The sequence below is a fragment of the Myxine glutinosa genome, chromosome 5, assembly GCF_964187855.1.
Source record: "Myxine glutinosa chromosome 5, kmMyxGlut1.1, whole genome shotgun sequence".
Taxonomy (NCBI): domain Eukaryota; kingdom Metazoa; phylum Chordata; class Myxini; order Myxiniformes; family Myxinidae; genus Myxine; species Myxine glutinosa.
The window spans coordinates 145,151,975-145,162,974 of record NC_136265.1 but is presented as its reverse complement, the minus strand read 5'-3'; positions in this window follow the sequence as shown (position 1 = coordinate 145,162,974).

Sequence of the window (11,000 nt, the reverse complement as noted above, 5' to 3'; positions counted from 1 at the left end):
TCTTTTCGAAATTTAATTAAATAAGGCATTAATTAAAAAATTAAATAATTAATTGATTAATCAATAAATAAATGAATCGATTAAATGATTAATCAATCAATCAAAAATATCCTTGATAGCCACATCACTTGGTCACTGTCATGTCCAAATATTAGCTTCCTAGCTCAAAAGGTGCCTGAGATATTGGCCAAATGAGAAAGAAAATAAATAAATGATTAATAATGAAAATAAATAAATAATAATCCTTTAAAAATTAAATTATTAATCAATTCGGTCATAGAACACATAAACCACCACCATTTCATCAGAATCTGTAACTTAAAAAAAAAATTTTTTAGTCATTAATCGAATAATTAAATAATTAATCGATTCATTGATTAATTAATAAATCAAAAATAGCCTTTGCAGCCAAATCACCTCGTCATTGGCATGTCCAAATATCAGCTTCCTAACTTAAAAGGTACCTGAGATAATGGCCAGAAGAGAAAGTAAATTTAATTAATTAAAGAAGTACTGTACTTAATTAATCACTAATAATTAAATAACTCCTCAATTAATTAATTAATCAAAAAACAAAATAATTTTTTGACAAAGTACTTGCTCACTGTTGTGCCAAAATTTCAGCTTCCTAGCTCAAAGGATGGCTGAGATATAGCCCGGACAAACAAGAAAGCAAGAAAACAAACAAACTAACAAACAAACAAACAACCAGAGTGAAAACTGAGTACTCCCTTTCAGCGTGCGCCACTGCCGAGCCTCATTCGGTGCCCGGCAATGACGTTATGCAGCACCTGGAGATGGCATAGGAAAGGTGCAAACAACACAACAACATGCATTTTAAGGCCATTTTCCCTGCTAGAGCGGGGGTTAGCCTTGCGGTCCCCATGACAATCTTCTCCATCTTGCCCTATTTTCTGCATCTCCCCTTGTTAACCCCCTTGCCCGCATTTCTTCTTCCACCATCTTTAGCCAAGTCTTTCTCGGTCTTCCCCGTCCTCTACCTCCTTCTACATTCATTTCCATCACTCTTCTCAACCAGTCACCTTCATCCTTCCTCAACACATGACCAAACCATCTCAACCTGTTCCTTTTCACAGCATCAATCACAGGCTCTATTCCCATCATTTTTCGCAATTTATCATTTGTCTTCCTCTCTCTCAACGATACTCCGCACATCCACCGAACCATTCGCATTTCCACCCTTTCCAACCTTCGTTGCTGCTCTACGTTCATTACCCATGTCTCGCTCCCATAAATCATAACACTTCTCACACATGCAGCATACACCTTTCCCTTCAGCTTCAACGACACTCCCTTCCTCATCAGCACGCCACTCAGTTCCCGAAACTTCTTCCATAGGAAAGGTGCGGTGTACAAAAATCAATTTTAAGGAGTTAACTTTGAGTAATATACCATCCACTGACTCCCTAGCCTAGATAATCCATCCTGGTTAAAATACACAACACGCATTCTCAAAATATTACAACTCGCACTAAATAGCCCTTCTTTCAGCCCCCACCTGCATGCACTTGGGCATTCACACCTTGCCCACGTCCAAAACCATTCACCAAGAACTGGCTGCAATGATTGAGAAGGCTACACGAAGAAATTTTCATTACATACAAAAGAGCTTAAAACATCTGGACACTTCATCAAACAGTCTCGCTCACTCGCAGCCACAACGTTTCACTCTGCCCCACAATTACGTTGGCATAAAATTCCTTTGCACAGAACATCTTATTGAACAGGCGCTGCTGAATACCAAACAGTCCAGGATGGGCAAAATGGGATTGAAGTTCAGTGTGACAGGACCAGGCTTTTGGGGTTGGGAATGGGGGGGTAGGTGTTGTGGGAAGTGCTCCCTTTCATTGGCACCATCTTGGCTCTCATCTCAAATTGCCCTGAGGGCATTAAGAGCCCAGCTGGGGTTTTACTCACAATCTGACAATGACCTTTACTCACAATCTCCTGAAGCCAGCTTGATTTCCAGGAACAGAATCCAAATCCTTAATACCGCTTCTTTGAGCCTGATTTGAATCCACATCCCCTGGGATACCACTCCAGTATTCCTAACCCCACACGCCCCCCTGGCAATCACTTTCTAGATTGTAAGGCAATGCGACATAATCAGTGCGGCGAGAATCAAATGATGTGTGTAAGAAATACCATCGTGGAGTTATGTTTATCGAAAGAGAATTTAAATGTGAATAACTATCAGCAATAATTTTTGGGAGAAATAAAGAATGCCCATTAGCACAATGTTTTCCCAGAATGCATCACTGAAAGCCCTTAGCTGTCAATCACCCCACTGCATGGACCAGATGATCCCTCGTTTACGCTCTGGGATATGTTTGAGGGAAGAGTTCTGTGAATCTCTCCACTCGGTCGATCTTTACCTTTCCCCTTTCATCCATATTTGCTTTAATCTATACTCTTTTGAGCAGCCCACCATCTCAGCCGAGAACAAGTGCACACTGCGGAGACCAAAGTCGTTTGAACCTGAATCTCGCGCTCCCATCGTCATTGAGCGGCTGTCCTCATCACCACAGTGATAAGGTTTTAAGGTTTAACGTTGCACTCTATTGACATACATCAAACAGTCAACTTGCATCCAACTCAAACAGACAAAAAGAGCCAGCTCGACATAGGGAGAGAAGCGCTAGACATAGGAAGAGAAGCACTACACATAGGGAGAGAAGCACTAGACATAGGGAGAGAAGCGCTACACATAGGGAGAGAAGCCCTAGGCATAGGGATAGAAGCGCTAGACATAGGGAGAGAAGAGCTTGACATAGGGAGAGAAGAGCTTGACATAGGGAGAGAAGAGCTGGACATAGGGAGAGAAGAGCTGGACATAGGGAGAGAAGAGCTGGACATAGGGAGAGAAGAGCTAGACATAGGGAGAGAAGCGCTAGACTTGGGGGACAGGTGCTAGACATAGGGAGAGAAGCGCTGGACATAGGGGGAGAGGTGCTAGACATAGGGGGAGAGGTGCTAGACATAGGGGGAGAGGTGATGGACATAGGGGGAGAGAAGCGCTAGACATAGGAAGAGAAGCACTACACATAGGGAGAGAAGCACTAGACATAGGGAGAGAAGCGCTAGACATAGGGAGAGAAGCCCTAGACATAGGGAGAGAAGAGCTGGACATAGGGAGAGAAGAGCTAGACATAGGGAGAGAAGCGCTAGACATAGGGAGAGAAGTGCTAGACATAGGGAGAGAAGCGTTAGACATAGGGAGAGAATAGCTAGACATAGGGAGAGAAGCGTTAGACATAGGGAGAGAAGCGCTAGACATAGGGAGAGAAGAGCTAGACATAGGGAGAGAAGCGCTAGACATAGGGAGAGAAGCGCTAGACATAGGGAGAGAAGCGCTAGACATAGGGAGAGAAGAGCTAGACATAGGGAGAGAAGCGTTAGACATAGGGAGAGAATATCTAGACATAGGGAGAGAAGAGCTGGACATAGGGAGAGAAGTGCTGGACATAGGGAGAGAAGCGCTAGACATAGGGACAGAAGAGCTGGACATAGGGAGAGAAGAGCTGGACATAGGGAGAGAAGCACTAGACATAGGGAGAGAAGATCTAGACATAGGGAGAGAAGTGCTAGACATAGGGAGAGAAGCGTTAGACATAGGGAGAGAATAGCTAGACATAGGGAAAGAAGCGTTAGTCATAGGGAGAGAAGCGCTAGACATAGGGAGAGAAGCACTAGACATAGGGAGAGAAGCGCTAGACATAGGGAGAGAAGCGCTAGGCATAGGGATAGAAGCGCTAGACATAGGGAGAGAAGAGCTGGACATAGGGAGAGAAGAGCTGGACATAGGGAGAGAATAGCTAGACATAGGGAGAGAAGCGTTAGACATAGGGAGAGAAGCGCTAGACATAGGGAGAGAAGCACTAGACAAAGGGAGAGAAGCGCTAGACATAGGGAGAGAAGCGCTAGGCATAGGGAGAGAAGAGCTTGACATAGGGAGAGAAGAGCTGGACATAGGGAGAGAAGAGCTGGACATAGGGAGAGAAGAGCTGGACATAGAGAGAGAAGAGCTGGACATAGGGAGAGAAGAGCTGGACATAGAGAGAGAAGAGCTGGACATAGGGAGAGAAGAGCTGGACATAGGGAGAGAAGAGCTAGACATAGGGAGAGAAGAGCTAGACATATGGAGAGAAGCGCTAGACTTGGGGGACAGGTGCTAGACATAGGGAGAGAAGCGCTGGACATAGGGGGAGAGGTGCTAGACATAGGGAGAGAAGTGCTAGACTTGGGGGAGAGGTGCTAGACATAGGGAGAGAAGCACTAGACATAGGGGGAGAGGTGCTAGACATAGGGGGAGAGGTGCTAGACATAGGGGGAGAGGTGCTAGACATAGGGGGAGAGGTGCTAGACAGAGGGAGATAAGCACTAGACATAGGGGGAGAGGTGCTAGACATAGGGGGAGAGGTGCTAGACATAGGGAGAGAGGTGCTAGACATAGGGAGAGAGGTGCTCGACATAGGGGGAGAGGTGCTAGACATAGGGGGAGAAGAGCTGGACATAGGGAGAGAAGAGCCAGACATAGGGAGAGAAGAGCTAGACATAGGGAGAGAAGCGCTAGACTTGGGGGCCAGGTGCTAGACATAGGGAGAGAAGCGCTGGACATAGGGGGAGAGGTGCTAGACATAGGGAGAGAAGCGCTAGACATAGGGGGAGAGGTGCTAGACATAGGGGGAGAGGTGCTAGACATAGGGGGAGAGGTGCTAGACATAGGGGGAGAGGTGCTAGACATAGGGGGAGAGGTGCTAGACATAGGGGGAGAGGTGCTAGACATAGGGGGAGAGGTGCTAGACATAGGGAGATATGCGCTAAACATAGGGGGAGAGGTGCTAGATATAGGGAGAGAAGTGCTAGACTTGGGGGAGAGGTGCTAGACATAGGGAGAGAAGCACTAGACATAGGGGGAGAGGTGCTAGACATAGGGGGAGAGGTGCTAGACATAGGGGGAGAGGTGCTAGACATAGGGAGATAAGCGCTAGACATAGGGGGAGAGGTGCTAGACATAGGGGGAGAGGTGCTAGACATAGGGAGAGAGGTGCTAGACATAGGGGGAGAGGTGCTCGACATAGGGGGAGAGGTTCTAGACATAGGGAGAGAAGAGTCAGACATAGGGAGAGAAGAGCTAGACATAGGGAGAGAAGCGCTAGACATGGGGGAGAGGTGCTAGACATAGGGAGAGAAGCACTAGATAGACATCGGGAGAGAAGCGCTTAACATCGGGAGAGGTGCTAGACATAGGGAGAGAAGCGCTAGACAAAGGGAGAGATGCGCTAGACATCGGGAGAGAAGCGCTCGACATCGGGAGAGAAGCGCTAGACATAGGGAGAGAAGAGCTGGACATAGGGAGAGAAGAGCTAGACATAGGGAGAGAAGCGCTTGACATGGGGAGAGAAGCGCTTGACATAGGGAGAGAAGAGCTAGGCATAGGGAGAGAAGCGCTGGACATAGAGAGAGAAGCGCTTGACGTCGGGAGAGAAGCGCTCGACGTAGGGAGAGAAGCGCTAGACATAGGGAGAGAAGAGCTGGACATAGGGAGAGAAGCACTTGACATTGGGAGAGAAGAGCTAGACATAGGGAGAGAAGCGCTAGACATAGGGAGAGAAGCGCTGGACATAGGGAGAGAAGCGATAGACATAGGGACAGAAGAGCTGGACATAGGGACAGAAGAGTTGGACATAGGGAGAGAAGCGCTAGACATAGGGAGAGAAGCGTTAGACATAGGGAGAGAATAGCTAGACATAGGGAGAGAAGCGCTAGACATAGGGAGAGAAGCGCTAGACATAGGGAGAGAAGCGCTAGACATAGGGAGAGAAGCGCTGGACATAGGGAGAGAAGCGCTAGACATAGGGACAGAAGAGCTGGACATAGGGAGAGAAGAGCTGGACATAGGGAGAGAAGCGCTAGACATAGGGAGAGAAGCGCTGGACATAGGTAGAGAAGCGCTAGACATAGGGACAGAAGAGCTGGACATAGGGAGAGAAGAGCTGGACATAGGGACAGAAGAGCTGGACATAGGGAGAGAAGAGCTGGACATAGGGAGAGAAGCGCTGGACATAGGGAGAGAAGCGCTAGACATAGGGACAGAAGAGCTGGACATAGGGAGAGAAGCGCTAGACATAGGGAGAGAAGAGCTGGACATAGGGAGAGAAGCGCTAGACATAGGGAGAGAAGAGCTGGACATAGGGAGAGAAGCGCTAGACATAGGGAGAGAAGAGCTAGACATAGGGAGAAAATGATCTCGTTCCTGCAGCAACTGGCTGCCCTTTTGTGTCGTTTATTGGAGTCCGCACCTTCCGCTGATGCTGTGCCCCCTGATAAGATTCGGAATTTGGACAGGGTGCTGGCACCCGATGTAAGACTTTTTCAAAAGTTTCAATCATTGGATTTTTAACGTCGACAAGCATATGTGAGCGGATGGAACGGCCGACGAGACGTCGCCATTGATGGATGACTTACTCCAATGAGCAACGCCGTGCATGCAAACCAGGTGGGAAATCGCACCGACACGATCCAGCTCAAAGGCGAGCGTGCGACATTTGAGCTATGCTCTCAAACCCTGGCAATAACTGCAAATGATGTTATAAAACTCACACAAAATTAAACAGTAAGAAAATACAGATGCAAATCGAGAAATTACATCCTTGACCATCATGAGTGACACACGACTCATCGCAGATGGCCTTCCTTCTGTGCACGACAAGCCCGGTGGCAGGTAAAGACATTGCGGATAAGTTAATGGCTCGTTAATTCTTCCAGAACATTCCCTGACAAGAACTCCAAGGAGGTTATCAGCTGGCAGGTGGTTATTACTCTTGGAATGTGGACCTCCAACACGGTGACTCCTTTAGCAACCTTGGAAATGCACACCTTGTTAAGTACAAGATTGAGGATCATGACAGAGGATAAAGGTGCAACTTCATGACAGCGGGGCAGTGTGGCCATGGTTGGACACATCAAGCAAAGGAATTAATGAACTGGGGGAAAAAATGAGAGGCAGGGAGGGCATCTGCAAGTAGGAGGGTTGGGTTCGGTTATAATGTGGATATAAAAGATGGTTGGTAGCAGTGTGGGATGACATGAGATTGGGGTGGAAGATTGGGATTGAATCTCCTCCTCCAGAGATGGTTGGTAGCAGTGTGGGATGACATGAGATTGGGGTGGAAGATTGGGATTGAATCTCCTCCTCCAGAGATGGTTGGTAGCAGTGTGGGATGACATGAGATTGGGGTGGAAGATTGGGATTGAATCTCCTCCTCCAGAGATGGTTGGTAGCAGTGTGGGATGACATGAGATTGGGGTGGAAGATTGGGATTGAATCTCCTCCTCCAGAGATGGTTGGTAGCAGTGTGGGATGACATGAGATTGGGGTGGAAGATTGGGATTGAATCTCCTCCTCCAGAGATGGTTGGTAGCAGTGTGGGATGACATGAGATTGGGGTGGAAGATTGGGATTGAATCTCCTCCTCCAGAGATGGTTGGTAGCAGTGTGGGATGACATGAGATTGGGGTGGAAGATTGGGATTGAATCTCCTCCTCCAGAGATGGTTGGTAGCAGTGTGGGATGACATGAGATTGGGGTGGAAGATTGGGATTGAATCTCCTCCTCCAGAGATGGTTGGTAGCAGTGTGGGATGACATGAGATTGGGGTGGAAGATTGGGATTGAATCTCCTCCTCCAGAGATGGTTGGTAGCAGTGTGGGATGACATGAGATTGGGGTGGAAGATTGGGATTGAATCTCCTCCTCCAGAGATGGTTGGTAGCAGTGTGGGATGACATGAGATTGGGGTGGAAGATTGGGATTGAATCTCCTCCTCCAGAGATGGTTGGTAGCAGTGTGGGATGACATGAGATTGGGGTGGAAGATTGGGATTGAATCTCCTCCTGCAGAAAGCAGTTCCACAAATGGGAGAAAGGAGGAACAAAAGAGTGGAGGTGCGCAGTGAGCTTGCATTTGGGAAGGTTAACCAGGAGGGGGTACAGGTAGAACACGTGTGTCTTGTAGGACTTGGGGGCAGATGGAGAGGGTAGAGGGGTGGGGGACAGAGATGTCACGAACCTGTGCATCAGTCTTATTACAGGAGATTATAATAACATTGAGAGTTTTAGATTCCACAGAATCCAGGAGAGAGAATATGATGCCGAGACGCCGGCCCATGGGATGGAGCAGTGCTCCGTTGACCTATGGACAAAGGCCTTGTTGGCTGAAAGTAGTTTTTTATTTGAAGGAAGGACTTGGAACGACCGAGGATGCACACCCCACACAACCTCATGCTGATGAGTGCATTTAGTTACAAATGCTGTGTGGAATCGTTACAATGGTGCAAACATTAATCCAGAATGAAGTTCATTCATAACAACAATGGAGTAACCGGCTAGTGCCACCATTCAGCAAGAGACGTTCGACCATGATGGAGGAAAGAATGAGCAATCTAAAGGAATGCGGCTGCGGACATTTTGATAACGTACCAGCCAGATGCCCTGACTGCTGAGCCAATAGAAACAGTGATAATAATAACAATGATTATCTTATCTGAATGCAAAGAAACCTTATTATATACTCTCTGCGGTGACGTCTGTGGCATAAGCATAACAACTTAGGATTTACTTTTAATTATTTTGCTTCATCTCAACCTTCTGAAAGGTTTGGTAAACAATGTGAACAGGTTGTGATTTATCAATAAATAAAGCAAGATACTGGGGGGAAAGGCAACTCCGTTAATAAAAAATGGTACCCTGAACAGCAACGGCAGAGACTACAGATAGCTCACTTGCAGAGTCGTAAAACCTAAATGTGTGTGTGTGTGTGTGTGTGTGTGTGTGTGTGTGTGGGTGTGGGTGTGTGTGTGTGTGTGTGTGTGTGTGTGTGTGTGGGTGGGTGAGGGTGTGTGTGTGGGTGTGTGTGTGGGTGAGGGTGTGAGTGTGTGTGGGTGAGTGTGTGTGTGTGTGTGTGTGTAAGTAGTTACGCCACAAACTATACACGTAAATAAATTACTTATTTAGGCAGATGGATGTTAAATATATATTGTCAAAAAGACTTCTTTTCCTTTTTCAAGTAATTCTTGATCGATATTGTCCCGCAAATTATCCCGCAAAAGTAATATTCAAAAAGATAAATATTTTTATATGCAGAGCTCAAGGCTAGACATAGGGAGAGAAAAGCTAGACATTGGGAGAGAAGAGCTAGACATAGGGAGAGAAAAGCTAGACATAGGGAGAGAAGAGCTAGACATAGGGAGAGAAAAGCTAGACATAGGGAGAGAAAATCTAGACAAAGGGAGAGAAGAGCTCGACATTGGGAGAGAAGAGCTCGACATAGGGAGAGAAAATCTAGACATAGGGAGAGAAGAGCTAGACATTGGGAGAGAAGAGCTCCACATAGGGAGAGAAAAGCTAGACATAGGGAGAGAAAAGCTAGACATAGGGAGAGAAGAGCTAGACATTGGGAGAGAAGAGCTTGACATAGGGAGAGAAGAGCTGGACATAGGGAGAGAAGAGCTAGACATTGGGAGAGAAGAGCTAGACATTGGGAGAGAAGAGCTTGACATAGGGAGAGAAGAGCTGGACATAGGGAGAGAAAAGCTAGACATAGGGAGATAAAAGCTAGACATAGGGAGAGAAGAGCTAGACATAGGGAGCGAAAAGCTAGACATAGGGAGAGAAAAGCTAGACATAGGGAGAGAAGAGCTGGACATAGGGAGAGAAGAGCTAGACATTGGGAGAGAAGAGCTAGACATAGGGAGAGAAGAGCTAGACATAGGGAGCGAAAAGCTAGACATAGGGAGAGAAAAGCTAGACATAGGGAGAGAAGAGCTGGACATAGGGAGAGAAGAGCTGGACATAGGGAGAGAAGAGCTAGACATAGGGAGAGAAAATCTAGACATAGGGAGAGAAGAGCTGGACATAGGGAGAGAAGAGCTAGACATAGGGAGAGAAAAGCTAGACATAGGGAGAGAAAAGCTAGACATAGGGAGAGAAGAGCTGGACATAGGGAGAGAAGAGCTGGACATAGGGAGAGAAGAGCTGGACATAGGGAGAGAAGTGCTAGACATAGGGAGAGAAAACCTAGACATAGGGAGAGTAGAGCTAGACATAGGGAGAGAAGCAAAAGACATAGGGAGAGAAAAGCTAGACATAGGGAGAGAAGAGCTCGACATAGGGAGAGAAGACCTAGACATAGTGAGAGAAGAGCTAGACATTCGGGAAAGAAGAGCTAGACATAGGGAGAGAAGAGCTCGACATATGGAGAGAAGAGCTAGACATAGGGAGAGAAGAGCTAGACATAGGGAGAGAAGAGCTAGACATAGGGAGAGAAGCAAAAGACATAGGGAGAGAAGAGCTAGACATCGGGAGAGAAGAGCTAGACATAGGGAGAGAATAGATAGACATAGGGAGAGAAGAGATAGACATCGGGAGAGAAGCGCTAGACATAGCGAGAGAAGAGCTCGATATCAGGAGAGAAGAGCTAGACATCGGGAAAGAAGAGCTAGACATAGCGAGAGAAGAGCTCGACATAGGGAGAGAAGAGCTCGACATATGGAGAGAAGAGCTCGACATACGGAGAGAAGCGCTGGACATAAGGAAGGAAGAGCTAGACATAGGTAGGGAGATAAGAGCTAGACATAGGGAGAGAAAGACAACGTCGGTGTCTTTCACGAAGAGTCGGCGAGTTATCACCATCATCATAAACCGATTAGAAATTCCAGTCACCCTCAGTCGTACGTCGGGCCTGGCCAGCAGGTTCGTGAAACGCCTCAGCTAAAAACGTTTCCCCCTGCTGATCTCAACAATAGGTTGAAATGATTGGGACAGTTACGGTAGTAGACTGTAGAGTAGTCATGTTTTTAATGATACTTCTCCAAGAGAGAGTCTGACAGCGGCTGCCCCATCACTGTGAGACGCTTCCTCGTATAAAGCTGAATCTATGACAGAATTGATTGAGTCTTGAGCACTGTCCAATGCAAATGA